We start from the raw sequence: 17233 nt of genomic DNA, 5'->3' as shown, positions 1-17233 counted from the left end.
GTATTTCGAGGAGGTGGTGGCTGCTAACTCCAGAAACACAAAGGGTACAAAATGTATAACGCGGTAGAATACGAGTTTCACTGTCTAAAAAGAACGTTAATCTATCGTTTACTACGGCTAGCTATATGAAAAGCAAAATTTAAGAAATATATTTTACCAGCCAAAAAACATGAAAGTTGGGCGCTGGTCTAGAATCCTACCACAACGTTGAAATAAATATTAAGCAATGCATAATATGTGGGTTAGGGTGTCGGTTAGTGTTTGGGTGTGGGTAGGTCAAGTAATATTGTTTAACACTATTACTGGACTCACCCAAACCCAAACGCTAACCGACACCCTAACCCAAATAATGTTCGTTGTGGTAGGATTCTAGACGAGCGCCGAAAGTTGTTCCGTCCTTAATGTTCCCAGCTTTTCTGGATCTTTCGACTAAAATATTTTCCACTAAATGAAGTAAATTTATGTCCGCGTAACAGTGAAATGGTTTGTTGTTAGTACTAATACTACTGATTATTCGTGCGTAATGTGTCAATACAGCAAAGCAGGAGTATCGTTTCGAACAAAAAACACAGATTTATTTTCTAAATGACCTTTGTCACATTCAATATGACAATTTCAAACCAAACTTTGGGGTAGCGCTAATTAGTTTAACAAGGCAATTCCAAGAAAACCAGAGTTAAAATTGTATAGACAACAACTAGACATCAGAAACGAAGTCTCAAATGTATACTTTAGACACCCAGTAGAAATCTTGGTTTCCGTATTCCAAATAAAATCAATTTTAGCAAGCATTTCTCTTCTTGGTTGAGTTTTTGCAGTTCCAGCTTCTAAAAAAATAATAGCGAAACAAATCTTGAGCTTCAAACTTGCGGCCGACTTTTGTCTTCAACATGTTACATTTTGCTACACTGCGCACGGATCTCTAATGCAGAGAAAGCAAAAAAGGTACGTAGATGGAAAAAAATAGACATGCTAAAAGATTTTATTGAACTCTGATTGGACGAGAAGACAATGCCATTTTCTCATTGGCCGGTTTGAAATTTTACGCCGACGTCACGCATGTTTACTGCTTTTACTAAAAACAAGTAAGGGATTCCAGTATTTTTTTCTGTGAACAACTAGGCAAAGGAATTTAATCTTTGATTACTTAATACCTACCAAAATGAATACAGAGAACGAGAAAAACGGATTAAAGATATCGGGCAAGAAAGTTTGCTTTTACGACAACAACTGGACAGACGGGAATTACCAGGAGCGAGAAGGCAATCATTTACATCGGACCGGTGGAGAAGGGCAGCTCCAATTACCACCCATGGATTGTTCATGACCGTGAGTCCCGTCCAGGGGGGGACCCCAGGAATGCTGAGAAAAAATCCGTGCACGACGCCCTGTTGAAATTGGGTATAACGACGACGTACAAAGGAGTGGTGAAGAATACGGCGGCATGGGTCGCCATCCCGGCAGAGGCGCATCTATTAATGGACAAAGGGGTCTCCTCGAAAAGGCCAACAATCAATGGCTACAAATAGAAGAAAGGGTGGCAAAAAGCTTCGATACGAAACCGAGTGTAAACGCGTTCAAAGAAAGACTCTTCGAAGAAGATTTCAATTTTACAGAACTGCTATCAAAGAGGGCATACAACAGCATGAGTTTTGACAAAGGATCGAGGACACTTAAAAGCGCACTAGCAAAAATGGGCAAGATGACCCAGAAGTTATGGGGAGTGCAAGAGGCGAAGGAAGTGATAAAGAAAGTAGTAGAAAACACCACCAACATCACGTGGGACGACGCACCCCTCAACAACAAAGAGCTGCTACTGGTATTATTAGTACAAGCTGCTCTGAAGGCGAGGAGTGAATTGACTAGAGGAATCCAGTACAGCCCACACATTCAGAGATTTTGTATTATGGATAAGTTATTTATGCACGAATATGTTTTCCTAACAGAGTAACGACAATAAACAAAAAATGAACTGGAATGTGATAATATCCTACATTTTGCCATTTGAACACCAGTTAGTGATGGAATCTGGTGGCCAATGTTTGTTAGTGGATGACACAGACAAACACCATATAAAACACAGCAACTAATTCCGGACATCCATGAGAAATTAAAAGCAATTAAATAAAATAACTGATTTTACTTATGCATATAGCTTCAATTAAAACCCTTACTACTACCTGCTGCTGTTACTATTATGCAAAAATAAATGCTAAGAAATGTTGTTGTCAGAACAGCGTTACCAACCAGCATAGTTAAGTACATAAAAAATACATTAACTAGACTGATCAAAAAGGCCATTCGAAAGATTTGTATATCATATAAATTGATTTTACCTAACTTGACGTTGCCTTGTTGCAATAAAAAAAAAATTTTTTGGTGCCAGTAAAAACGAAGTATATTTCTATCAGCAGGAGCTAAAATCAAGTTATTCTGCTTTATTAGAGTATTGTGTATAGTCAAGCATACCAATACCATAAATAATCCCTTAAAATTCGGCAAATATTGCCATAACGACAATTTTAAGATACCTCTCCCATAAGCCGTAATGCAAAATTTACGCACTTTTGGAACCTTTCAAAGCACGCAGTTGCGCTATCCAGGTTTCATAGAGATCAGTGTATAAAACGCATTACGGTCGGACCATCACTGCCATCATAGAATACTTAAGTATACTGTATTATGAAATTTTCTATTGTGTTCTGTTTAAGTTCAAAGCCAGCGCATGGAGGTTTGCCACATGGTGTATTGGGCCTTCTGGTGGGATTTGTAAACCTTGCAAGGAACGAGGTTTTTTGCTAAGAAAAAATCCAGTAAGTATGAACCCATTCGACAGACACAAAGGTGTTTTAATAGGCTATTAGACTGGCAACTCGAGATCGAAATTTGGTACGTTACATGAGGCTTTGAAGTTGTAGAGAAACAACGCATGTCTGTTTGTGCTTGGAATTATAGCGTGTTCGCCTGGTAAAGTCAACGATGCACTCTTTCTTTACTGGCAACACGTGTTTTTACTGCGCTGTAAGCCATTTATTAAAAGCGAGCTATACTGTCAGTTTGTTTAGTTTCGATTTAGTGGAGTTCAGAAAGTGTTAATAACTTGCAGTGTGGGTGCATTTACTATAAAGTCAATCTTGGGGTTAAGTCGACTAAAACAGCTCTTGGCAGGTGAACAATATTCATGCTGTTTTATTCGATAAAAAAGATTTTGTGCACTATATTATTATTTCTATATACTTAACACTTATTTTTAGTGTCACAAGTCGCATGCAAGATTATATGTTTTACAAGATGGAGTTCTACTGAGAAATCACCAGAAGCAGTTGGGGATGACAAATTAACTGTGAAGGACCACGAACTAAGCAACAGAATTAACGGGATTTTGTAGTGTATGCAAGTCCACTTAATAATTAAAATATCTAATTGCGTTGTTTTAAGTGTATTTTCTTACTGCATGTGTATATTACCCTTTAAATTGTATCAATAGCAAAATCTCAATAAAAATAAACAAATGACAGTTGCCTGGTTTATTAAAAGGGTCAGATAACTAAGGACTGATGATAAATGCTGCAAAGCTAGAAATTTGTTTTTAAATAGCGAAAAGCATCAGCACAGTGAGAAACATGAACTGCAAGTGGCTCAGCAATAATTTGTTGACATTTGACTTTAAAATTCTCTGGTAAGTACTCAAGAGGTTTATCAGTCATTCCACTTGATTCAATTTCTTTCTCAATCTGATTGATGGTGACTGGCAATCCTGGTGTAAAAGTAGTAATGATGAGTAAAAACCCTACATGAGTTTATATTATATATCTCATATTTGAACTATATGTCCTTTTCTGTGTTTTTATTGGTTTGGAATTCCAGTTGGTAAGCTTGTTCCTTTTTGAGGTCTGATTCTCCTGTGCGTATTCCAAACAACATCAACACATGTATCAAGCTCTTTCTGCATAACAGGTATCATGTATGCAAGCATCATTCTAAAACAACAACCAAGTTACATAACTTAAAACAGTAAAATTGACTTTAGTCGTGTAAATACCTATGATTCACATTGGTAGGATCATGTTCATCTTTTAAACTCCTTAACTGCACTTTGAAATATTTTTCAAATCTCTCATGCAACTCTTTCCACCAGCGTTCGATCTGTAAAAAAAAATAATAAATAACTTCATAAAGTTTTTACACACCAGTTATTTCAGAAAAGAAATCTTTAGTCCAAATACAAATCTTTGTAACACTGTTACAAAATAAAGATGATGTAACATATATATATAGACTAACAAATTATGGTGAATTACTTGGTTGGATGTTGAGGGACCATAAATAATTGTTTCTGTAGAATCTCTAACATCACTATGCTCCTGGCGTTATGTCCGGTTTCTGTTCCTCTATCAAGCCTAAGGTGACGACTGATGATCCTTGATTTGTATAGATGCTCAAGGTAGAACATTGCTATCAATTTTGGGTTGCTGTTATCTGTCCACACATTAGCCCACACGAGCTTTCTGCTACATGAATCAAGGCAGCCATAAATAGCAATAGGAAATGTGCTGTTTTGATAGCCCATAAGTTTGTCATGGCCATCCAAAGAATGAACCCAGTTGGGTCCACATGACGTAAATGGTATTTTCTTTCTTTTTTTCTTAAAACTTGGTGTTCTTTGTTTAAACTTTGAGAATCTAGTTCATGCATAAGTTCATAAATTAATCCTCTCGGAATTTTAAAATTATATATCTGCCGAATCTTCTTATGCATTGCCCGGTAACCCAACAACTGTCCTGGTCCACTCAATTCCTCAATAACTGCTGCTCTCTTACTTCTTCAATGGTTGCTGTTGATCTAAAGTCCTGAGACTGCAAGGATAGCATGAAAAATATCTCACCATAAAATCTAACAACTCACTTCTGCTAAAATTTTCACTTACATAGGCTTTCATTAATCTTCCAGTCATTCATTATTAGTTTCTACCACACAAATTAAAAAAAACCTACAAACAAACAGTTTACAGCATTGGAAAATTCAGGATTTGGCTACAAAAATTAGTCAAAAATTAACTTTACATTTTAGCTGAACAAGAAAAAAAATACAATATCATATAAACCCTAAATATTTACAAATAACCTTTGCTACAGGCAGTAAAGTGTCCCATTCGATTCTGTTTCATTGTTATTTAGACCATTTATAATCAATATCAATAAGTTTACAGAACGTTGAATATTTGTGATTTGATTTAAAGTTGGTAATGGCAGTTACTGAAAGATTTCCAGAACAAAACATAAAATCTTTCCCAAATTCATCTACAAGGGTTTTTGAAGAAATTTCTGGGTCATATAAGATATATATCCACAGGGTTGTTCCTAAGACAAAAATTACACTCGGCCAGTCGAAATAACACTCGCCAAATTTGTTGGCACACAGTCTGCAAATTACCGTCCTAGCGCGGTCATTTCTTGGGTTATCGTTAACCTGTCTTATGGTTTCTATACGTAGTAAACATTAGTGTTTATAAAAGTCTGGTCGTTTATTTCCATGCATGGATGAACAAATGAATGACCCATAAAGCAGTTTACGCTTAAAACTATGTTTTTTTTACAGTCTTTAGTGAAAAAATAACACTGACAATTTAGTAGCCACGGCCTGCCTGTTTTCCAATTTTTTTAAATGCTCGTGCTCTTTTTTATCGTATTCTGGTTTTTCTGTGCTTGAAGGACGTTTCACCGCAGGTTGCTTCGCGCTAGAAACAAAACGCCACATTTCACCTAACACTATAGTTACTGGTTGAACAGCAACACAAAATAATTGTAAATTTACAACTAAACCATTCTTTCACAGTTAACAACCATATGCCAGAGATTCTGTGCTGTGCGACGCCCCATAGTGGGTCGTTTCAATTTTCCAAGGGCGTCCGCAATGGTTTCGATTCGTATTTTAAAATAATTGCGATATAAAATATTCACAGACAGTTATTTTTTCAGCCTTGACTTGGTTGACCGCTATGAGCTTAAAAGATCGCAACAACATACTTTCGTAGACTCATTATTAATTCTCAGCTACAGTTACACAAGTAGGCGAAATTTTAAAATACCGTAGTGTTCAGTGGGCCCATTCGGTCCCTCAAAACCTTAAAAAAGACTGCTTACAAATAATATACGACATTTTCATTCGAACTTATTGTTGCCCAAAACTGCAGCAATTGCTTATAATTTTCTTATACAAACAATTCAATCAATACAGAAAAGTAAACTTCTTATCGCTGGGTACATCGCAAGTTTTGTAAACTTTTCCAAGGATGTCAACGACCGGGTTAAACATTTAAAAATTAACAACGTTTAAGTTAAACAATCAACCTCATAACTATTTACCACTGCAGCAATGACGTATTTGATTGTTTGCCGGTAAACGATTTTTAAAACGGGCCAAAGATTCTTTATTACGAGCTTCAAACGTGACTTCGATTAAGCTTATTATTTGTGTAGTGTTAAATATATTTGCGCCTTAGTGTTTAACGAAATAACTGGCGCTAATAATGTTTCGCTTAGTAGTGTTGCTTAACACAAGTTGTCCTACACCAACTAATTAAATTTCTCCCTGAAGCCACGCGTTTCCTTCGTTAAGTGTCCATGCTTTTTGTGTAAACTTTTCCCGAGTGCTTAAGCCCAACCCTGATCCACTACCCTCTGTAAACTCTAAACATTGTTCAAACTCACTTTCAATGTTTTTTAAACTGACAAGTTGTTTGAATTTTTTAATTTTTTTTTTCTGCTAAAACGTCACAAGTAAGACCTGTTTTGGTTAAATTAAAAAATGTCTTTCACATGATTTTTTTATGCACGGTATACTTAATTGTTCTTCTATTAAAGTAACAAATTGTCTTGGGCCTATTCTGGAATATATCTGAGTCTTCCCTTTTACTTCAGGACTTAATTGTTGTACGGTTATCTCTTTTTGTTCATTGTCAGTTTTCTCTGTTTTCTTCATTCTTTTTTGCTTCATGTTGTTTAAAAAATGATTAAAAGACCGTTTTCAAGCCATTGCAAACTACTACTAAGTCAAACACTAAAAAAATTATATTATTATGCATATTTAGAATAACTAAAACAGTATGTCTTTATAAATAAAGGGCTTCCGCTGCAAGGGTATAAATCCCACCAGGGTTGCCAGATAAAAGTTTTGAAAAAAGGCCAGCAAAAAGGTTAATTAAACAACTTCAAAACACATAAAAGGCTATAAGTTGATTTTTATGTTCATAACATACCAACCAAAATGAAAATTTTTATCTTTTGAAAAGCTCAGTTATCCTGCGATATTTTGGCTGAAATTCGTCAAGCTTTTATTGAAAAATACTTGGTTTGATGAACTTACCCTAAAGCGCGTGTTTCTAAACCGTTTTGAGATATGCCTGTCAAAAGTAAAAATTCAAATTTAAGTATGAGCTGTTGGCGCTGGTCTAGTAGAATCCTTCCACAGCGTTGCAACAATTAAGCAACGCACAATATTTAAGTTTAGGTGTCGGTTGCTGTTTGCGTGACGGTGGGCCAAATATAATAATTTAAAAATATTGCCCTACCCGAACGCTAACCAGCACATTAACCCAAATATTGTGCGTTGATTTAATAATTGTGGTAGGATGCTAGAACAGCGCCGAGCTATTTTATTTGTATTGCTTTTAATTTCCCAAGTGTATAAAATATATTTGGTAGGGCCTATACAGATCTTAAAACGAATGTTTTAGCAAGCTTTTGCAAATAAGCCAGAAGCAAAAAGCAAAAAAGATAACTGAATTTTCTGACGCCAACCATGTTTAAAAAGAGCCAAATTTGAATAATTTGCCGTCAAAAAGCCAATCTGGCAACCCTGAATCCCACCAGAGGGCCTAAAAGACTAAGTGGCAAACCTCCATGCGCTGGCTTGGAACTTAAACAGAACACAATAGAAAATTGCATATACTTAAGTATTCTATGATGGCAGTGATGGTTCGACCCGTAATGCGTTTTATATGGGAATGGCAGTCATGGGCCACCATACTATTGCTTTGATTACTTATTTTCCTTCGTTAAGTGTCCATGCTTTTTGTGTAAACTTTCCCATTTTTTTAGTGCTGATTTGAGTTTGTTTTCCTTCTTTCCAAATTTGACTTGATTGTAAGCCCTCTTCAGCTTCAAGTTTCTGCCCTTCTGTCGGCAAATATTTTAAACAGCACGACACGTATATTACGGCTTGTAGGTCTTAAACCGTCCATGCCAAGTTGTATAATATGTTGCTCTTTATGATTACGATGCAAGGCTGGATGATTATTTATCGTTCAAGAAAAAAAAGCTGCTGTTCATACAAAACAGCCCGTAAGTAAAAATAACTGTTTATAGTTTTAACTAAATCTAATCAGCCAAAAGGCGCTTATGCATACTGTGATATGTTGAACCAAGTGATTAATAAACTCTATCAATTAAATGCCTTTATTAGCAAAGTGCAAATAAACCATAAATCCGACCTGATATCATATTATATGGTGGGTCTACTAAAAAGAGTAGTAGGCTATCCAGATAACCAAGATTGTTTTTCGTTAATATTTGTTAGGCATACATAACGAAAATTACAAATAAACTGAATGGCGAATGCGGAACAAAAGTTACCTCAACATGGCCGCCACACAGCCATTAAATAGTCTCATATTGATTATGACCAAAAATATTGACAAGCAGATGTATAACTTACTAATTTAAAATATTTTTGCATTTGTCTTGAAACATCCAGTATCTTTACAAGAATGGGATGGTTTCCACCGCTAGGGGCGTTGCGTGAGTTAGATGAACCAACGACATAGAAACAAATGAATGGAAACTCCGGTCACGTGATCGGTTTTACGTGTGCTCCGTTACGGTCTGATTCAGACACCTACTTTTGACCAGTCAACCCGATCGGACATTGTTTATGACCTTTAGACTTTGTTTTAAAGTCGTTTGTACCAGCTGTTAAAATATATTTCATTGCAATAACAACAGTTGAGGTCGTGAAAACAAGATGAAAACAACACGACAACTGCGAGTGAGTTTATTGAAAAAAACATTACATTAGTTTATATTCTATTTAAATGCTTTTTATGTCTGTTTTGCAGTGGTACAGGTACACTGGTACAGTTGGTTTACTAACAATAAATTTAAGCATAATGTTTTCGCGCAGAACAATGCCAAGTATTTGCTGCATCCCTTTTTGCCAGAATAGGCCACCAACACATACCTTGTTTGCTGTACCGAATAAAAAATTCTGTCATGGAACGAAATTGGGCGCTCTTTCACTATTGTACGTGAAAAGTTATGCAAAAAAAAATAATAATAATACCGCATACCACAACGCATATTGTTTGGGTGAGGGTGGGTCAAGTAATATTATGTTTATTATTAATAATAACTTGACCTACCCTTAACCAAATGCTAACCCGCACCCTAACCCAAACAATATGTGTTGTGGTATGCGGCATTTAAAGAAATTTATTTATTTATTAATTTTTACGTACAATAGTGAAAGAGCGCCCGAAATTGGAATGGGTAGAAAATTTAGAGAAAGTAATTTTAAGTCAGCGTGAAGATAAAAATATCAAACTTCTTTACAAAAAAGATAAGGTCAAAATTTGCGAAATGCACTTCACAGAGGAGGATATTATCAAAAGTTTGTATAAACTATATATATGTTCATCCAGCTTTTTTATATTATTTGCTAGTTTTACCATATAGTTTTTCTCAGTGCTATTTAAACAGTGATATGCATATAGCCAGGGAGTCAACTGAACCTGAATGATAAATGGTATTATACAGTAAAGATATCAGTTTTGTTTTAGTGTACCGGTAGTATATATGCATTACACTTGTTTTGAAAAAAATTTATCAAACTACAGCTTAACAAAACATTCTAATTTGCTCCAAACCAAAACTGAATAAGTTAAACATTTAGTGTCCATAGTTGATTTAGTAAAAAATGATTTTATATTAGGCGAGTACTTTTTTGACATTTTATTGGTACAATAGATACACTGATTGCTGCAAGGCAGTACATTACACATGTTGGTAAATTTGATGGCAGTTTGCAAATATCAATTGAAGTTCTGTGGTGAAGTGGTACTCACATTCACTTTTGGGTGAAAGACCCTGACTCGAGTTCAGGCGGGGCCATACCTAGCAACTGCTTCATTATCACTGGAATATCTTTAATGGCAACAACAGGCTTTCTTAGTAGACTGTTGGATGCCAAAGACATGTTAACATTTTATTGGTATTAACAATCTTTCCTTGTAGATTGTTTAATTCCACATAAAACTGTTTTATAAAAACTCCACATTTGCTGCACAATACCCCAATTATAATTTATGGTTTGTTTTCTAAAGTTATAACATATTTTATTTTTATTTCAGAGGGATTGCGAAAGGAGTTGAAAGTGGGTGCAATCCCCAAATTAAATGTAGCTGAGAAGTCCATAAAAAAACAGCATTTGCAGACAAGACATTTACCCAGAAAAAGAAACTTGTTGCAGAAGAAAATCAAATGGTTATAATTCAAGCCAGCAATGATGTAGATCAAGCAAAATTTAAAGTTATAATAAAAAAAAATTTACAAACAGCAATATCTTGTTATGGTTGGGTTGTTCCATTGGACTCACCTTTCCACCAACTTGACATTAAAAAGCAAACAGTGGCACAGTTTTTAGAAAAACTGAACATTTGTAAAGGAGTTTGTGAAAATGGCCTTGGAATTCACCATCACATGCTAACAACCAGCCAATCCTTTCTCCAATGAAAATATACCACAAAATATTCCACTAGCATTTCGGTAATTTTTTTTAACATTGAATGGTTTAAGGCAAAACATGGAATATTTAACTTGTGTTTTTCCTCACATAGGACTCCACATTGTAATGTTTTATGCTTGGAAGAAATTTGTGTTGTCTGTAAAAATGAAAACAAAAAGCTTACAAAGTTATCAAAAATAGGAAACTATACAACGAGGTTTTTGGAGGAAAACCCTTAAAGCTTAGTTCTAATGCGTCTGCTGACTCTCAGCTACATGTATAAATCAAAATAGAAGGTTTGTAAATGTTTTTTTGTATTTGGACAACTCAAAGCTTTCTTTTTTGTTTATCAATGTACCTATATATTTTTAAGAATTATGCAATTAGAGAATGAAGCGAAACAATTGCTTCAAAATGAAGAAAACTTAATACCAATTGACTCAACTATGGCAACAGATTTGGACAAGGGAAGTTTTACAAAATATTATGGAGGGAGCAAAAAAAAATTGCTTTTATCGAAAAAAGGAGGAGAACGTTATCACTCAGAAAGAATTAGGTCCAGCATGTTTCATACACATACTCTTTTATTATAAACTATAGTTATTCGTTTGAACATTTAAGAGTATTTATGTTCTATAGGTTTTGCTTAAGTCTTTGCCAGTGAAAAGCAATGGTTGGGCTTGTTCGCTTTATGTTAGAGCACAGTCCGGATGGCACTTTTATTCTTACTCGGCGCATCAACCAAGATCCTTTAGAAGCTTTTTTTGGAAATGTTCGCCAAATGGGTGGAAGTAGTGAATGCCCAGACATCAACACATATTCTTATTTACAAAATCTAATATCATTAAAAAAAAGAATAACGCCAGTTATTGGAAGCAATGTTGATATGGAAAAGGAACAGCCTAAAAAGCAAAAATAATAATTTGTGTTTCAATTCCTAGTTTTTATGTGTTTCTTTAGATTTGATTTGTTTGTTTGTTTTTTTTTCATTTAAAAAAATACTATTTATTTTTTCACATTTTTTATTTTAACGCACATACACAAAATATATTTCATGGATTGCTGTACATATTAAAAGTTAATGAAAAACTTTCTTCTTCTTCTTGCAAGTCTTCTTCGTCTGTGCAATTTACTTCTGCTAAAGAGTTTCTCATCTTTAAACCTGCCTCTATGTGATTCTCAATTCTTGTACAGCTTCCAGATGTTTCCAGACAAATGCTTGTGTTTATTATTTCTGAAAACTAAAAAAGAGTTTAAATTAGTAAGTTGTACATATGCTTGTGAAAATGTTTTTGTCATAATTAATATGACTTTTTAAGGCCCCTGGCTGTGTGGCTTCTATGTTGAGGTAAACTTTTGTTCTGTGTTCGCCGTTGTGTTTATTTGTAATTACCCATATGCATGCCTAAAAAAACGTATAATACAAACAATCTTGGTGATCTGGATCTTGCCATAGTATAGTTTGCACCAGTGGTCGATAAACTTTTTTGTCTCAGCCAAAAATACTGTTAGACCCACCATATAAAATAATAACAGGGTTGGATTTAGGATTTTTTTGCTTAAACAATTTAATTTGAGTTTATTAGTAACTTGGCACAAAATAATAGTATGCATAAGTCTTTTTTGAAAAATAAATCATATCAGCCAGCCTTACATAGCAATCAATCATAGTACCGTACCGTACAGCCTTTCCTGTATGACATGGTTTGAACATTTGTATAAATGCTACACGTTTATTTGCAACCATTTTTAATTGATGTAACAATTGTAATACTGTTTTATTAAATATTTGCGTATAAAAAGTTATAAAAAAATTCAAACATGTTGTGCGCAAATCACAATAAACTAGAATAAAGCATATAGCAACTCACTTTAAAGCGGCTCTTCACAACTTGGTATTTGTAGCACATTCCTTCAGATTTTCTCTTTCATAAAACATTTGAATAAACTTGATCATTTATAAAACCGACGGCGCAGGTCTAGAATCCTACCACAACGCACATAATTTGGGTTAGGTTGCGGGTTAACGTTTGGTTTAGGGTGGATTAAGTATTATTAATATTAAACAATAAATGTAATAATACATGACCCACCCACACCCAAACTAACTCTCACCCTAACCCAAATAATGTGCGTGAATTTATCAATTGTTGAAAGAATTCTAGACCTACGCCAAACCTACCATAAACCGTAAATTGTTGTTTATGTTACGGCGCTTGTTTATAACGTTAAAACACGCCCCACGGCCCATGGAAGGGGATTTTCGTCAAATTGCCTTTCTGTGTTTTTCCTGTACACAACTACAACAGATTTGTGTAAAGCGGGAAAGTAGGTGTGTGAATCAGACCGTGACGGGGAACAAGGTGATTTTTTGCGCTTCCAATGGAAACAAATAGGGATCACTGAACCGTGACGGCGAAGTTTCCTTTCATCTCTTTATATGTCGTTGGATGAACAGTTGCGAGCGCCTATCTTTTACAATGGTTATCCGTGGTTTTCAATTACGTCTTTTCGCGCTTTGTTTTCGTAGAATCTATTGTGAAGCTAATTATTCGTTTCAAGTTAACTTTAATTAATATCTATAATCACTTTTTATTCGCAGTTTCTTCAAATATTGGTAGCGAGAAGTTGTTAAACATGTACTGTTACACCTTTAATTTTGTACTTAAACTAGGGTTTCGGTTAATACCAGGAAGCATTTGCGTCAACTTTAAATTATAAATAAAATGTAATTAGAATACTTAAGGTGAGCTAGTTCCAAACAAAGCTGAAATAAGCATTTTTATGAGAGAATATTGTAGTTTTTTGTGGTACTGCTGTTTTTTAACCTATAACTTTGCATTTTGCAAGTTGTTTCATTCACACTTTTTAACAGACATTTTTAATTCAAAAATAATATATCTTCTGTATAGTATTCTAAAGGACATTGTATTGCTTGTGCATTAACTTAAAATTTTCACCAGATATTTCTTTTGTACTCAACATTAATTTAACACCTTTTAATACAAGATACCTCACATCTTAGGAAAATATTCGAGTGATCCACATCCTTTTAAAAACAACTAACTATTTATACTGTTATGAAATAGGTGTAATTTTGTAAATGTTATCTTATTATAACCTTTCTTACAAGTGACCCCATGTGGTTTTACAAAAGTTGAATAAATATAGCCTGGAGCCCTAGAGCAGACCCTATCATGCAAGCTTGTGCATTTGGCTGAAAAATCAGGCACTTGCTGAATTCCAAAGAATATTTTGGCTATAGAACTGAAATCTTACATCTTGACAAAGAAACCGTATATTTGTGAAAGAACGCCAGGACAATGAAAGAAGTTTGTCAGTTTCCAATGTCACAAACAAGTCACAACTACAATGAATCTTATCATTATTCAAATAGTAGTCAAATCTCTAGAATAATATTGTACTGATTTTAATATGAAATTTAGTAGAATGTTTTTTACTTATGGTTTTGCAAGCATCAATTTAATTCGCAGCGTTTAGATCAACTGTAAAATTTTGTTTCATTTCGTATCATACAAAAAATAAATGCATATTATATAGTTTATAAAACAAGCAAAACTGTTGACTTTTTGTTAGGTGTGAACTGTTGTAGTATATGACATCAAGAACATGATTGAAAGTGTTTTTTAATGCAGGCTTGTTTCTCATCTCCCCTGCTATGCATTCTTTCCCTGGGTTAACAATTTATGGAATTAAGAAACTGGTACTGGAATACTACTATAGTATCATTGCTTTAATACGAGAACGTCTTGTAAGATTGCAGAACCAATAATACAGAACATAAATCATAATGACGTAATTAGGGCACGAAAATCCCGTTTCCCGGGAGTGAAAAAATCCGCGAAAAAGAGGAACCCTACGCGTGACCCAATTACTTAAGGAGCATGCCGCTTCGAACAGTTTGTTAAACCATGACAAAAACGAACAAAAAATGTCACTTACAAAAAAAGGGGGTAAGAACTCCCGCCCCCCTGGATACGCCACTGGGGGCATTGGATATTAATGTGTAATATTTTTAATACATATTACACTTATAAATAATACTAATAATCGCATTTTGAAATTCCAGGGGAGCAAGTGCCCCCCCTTGCCCCCCGTGCGGGCGCCCATGATTACAAGGCCTCGACCTTCCACGGCGACAGTGGGTTAATCTTAACCGCCTCCGCACTGGAGTCGGCTGTTTCGGAGCGTCGATGCTAAAGTGGGGCTTGACCCACAATCCGGCTTGCATATGTGGCGCCCACCACCAAACTGCGGACCACATCGTGGAGGAATGTACCACCTACCGTCCACCTCATGGGGAACGAGGCCTCAGAGACCTCGATAATGACACTCTGGAATGGCTCTCGTCAACAGAGCTCCGAAAAGAAGAAGATCATATCATGAGAAAGGGTGAATGAAATCTAGAGATAGATGTTGGGGGTGAACGAAACTAAAAAAGTTTAAGAAGCACTGCTCCAAAGTTTCCTCTTCAGATTCGAGCAGACGTTGCTGCTGCTGTTACATGAAATGCTGACTTGGTACAGAAGCCATCGATGTCGCGCCTTAATTTGTCCTCGTCTTAGCATGTTTTAAAGTAGGTGTAAACGGCACTCAATTTTGCAGGTCCTTTACTTTTTTAGTCCAAAAGTTAACAATCCAATAAGACAGCAAGCAACTGTACTTCAATTGTTACAAGGCGTCAATCACCTTGGCTATTGCTCCACAAACTATGCCAGGGTGGTCCAAACGCAGGCCCGCGGGCCACATGTGGCCCGCGAAGCACTGTTGAATTATTGTAATACGTAAAGTTGAGGGTTTAATCAAAGAAATATAACTGACCAACTATCATCGGCAAGCATATTGCAATTGTTTGATTATAGGCCTAGTTACATTATTAAATAAATTAACCGGTTTACTATCGCCCATCAAGTTTGGGTGGCAAGAACGCCTAATTTTGTTATGTGTTAGACCGGTTTGAAAGTCGCAGTACGTCCTATATGGAACTTTCCAAAATGGCTGTTTTGCAAACTTGTAGGTTACATTTGCGTTTTGTTTTACGTCTTTTAATGGACCAGTAAACATAACATAAAAAGTACGACCCTATTCAAATCACTATTTTTGCCACTTTAAGGTAAATAAACGATAAAATATATAGCGCTTCGAAAAAGGTTAACTAAAAGGTTAACGCCCTGGACCTTTCCATCGTGCAATTCTAGTCAAATATATCTAGTTAAAAAACATTCTACGCTTGTAAATGTAGTATTCTGTTATGTCAAATACGCAATATTTTCGCGCTTTGCGCGCAACATTTTGCCTGCAGTCTCATTATCGCATTACTTTTTGACGATGTTTTCTGTCGTCATCTTTAACCATTTCATGCCCCGACCTTACGAAAATGGTTGATCGCTCCTAGCACGCATGTCGCATATATAGCCTACTCTATGTGGCCCGCGATGCTGTCAACCTTGGACCACCCTGAACTATGCTATTAAAAATGTCCCTGATTTCAGCATCAGCATTCCCAAGCAGTAACAATTTGAGACACAGAAAACTTATTCAAACAAACCCTGATGATGTTAAATTCAATTAAACAAATATCTTATATTACGCCTAAAAGTATCAAACCTTATTAGCACTACGCAGTTTAATGAACACAAATTTCAAACAGTCATAACATTGATTTTTTAGTTTGGGTGAAAGACTCACGTTGAACATCCCCCACTTGGTTGGTGTTTAGTTGTAGGGAAAAGCGGGGCAAAACGGACTTCTTAAATGCTATTTTCGAATTTAACAAAATGTTTTTTGATGAGTATAATAGCAAAGGTTCACTAAAAGTTACTCCTATGCTTAAAAAGTAAGAAGTATTAAAGCAACATATTGAATAAAATTTTAAAATATTTAAAAAAATTGTCCGTTTTAACTTGTAGGCCTATAACACTTCTTTAGGAAACATTAAATAAACTTAAAAATCTGTGTAATCGCTGTAGGCTATTATGAATAAACACATTTCATCGATAGAAAGCTGAAAAAGCAATTTTTTCTTTACCCTTTTCAAATAATCTCTATATGGTCATGTTACGAAACACAATTTACATATTTTTATAATTGCACTATTTTAATGATACTTGTTTATTAGATTAAATATCAAGGGCGGTTTCAAGGGAGACGCAATTGTGTATTTTAGTTGGCCACTTTTACAGTTATTATCATCATATTTTGTCAAAGATAAAACGAACGGTGATAAATTCTGATTGGGTGGGCCAAATTTTTGGTATTTTTGGCGGACGCGCTTTCTAAAATTCAACTTTCAACCACTTGTTTTGCGCTATACCCAGATTTATAGAGACCAGTGGCTATACTAATTTTTACTCAAGTGTTTCGTTCGCTGTTACGGAGATCATAATTTAATGCTCAAAAAATCAGGTGATATACCGGTATTTTAAAAAGTAAA

At 35.2% G+C, this 17233-nt stretch overlaps 1 pseudogene; it reads right to left on the bottom strand.

The window, feature by feature from the left end:
* Nucleotides 1–3847: 3847 nt before the first annotated feature.
* On the bottom strand, nt 3848–4570 carry LOC146159933 (uncharacterized; annotated as a pseudogene).
* Between the last annotated feature and the right edge of the window lie 12663 nt (nt 4571–17233).

The sequence above is a fragment of the Ascidiella aspersa genome, chromosome 3 (assembly GCF_963924565.1).
Source record: "Ascidiella aspersa chromosome 3, kaAscAspe10.2, whole genome shotgun sequence".
NCBI classification, from domain to species: domain Eukaryota; kingdom Metazoa; phylum Chordata; class Ascidiacea; order Phlebobranchia; family Ascidiidae; genus Ascidiella; species Ascidiella aspersa.
This window is presented reverse-complemented; position numbering and strand designations above follow the sequence as displayed.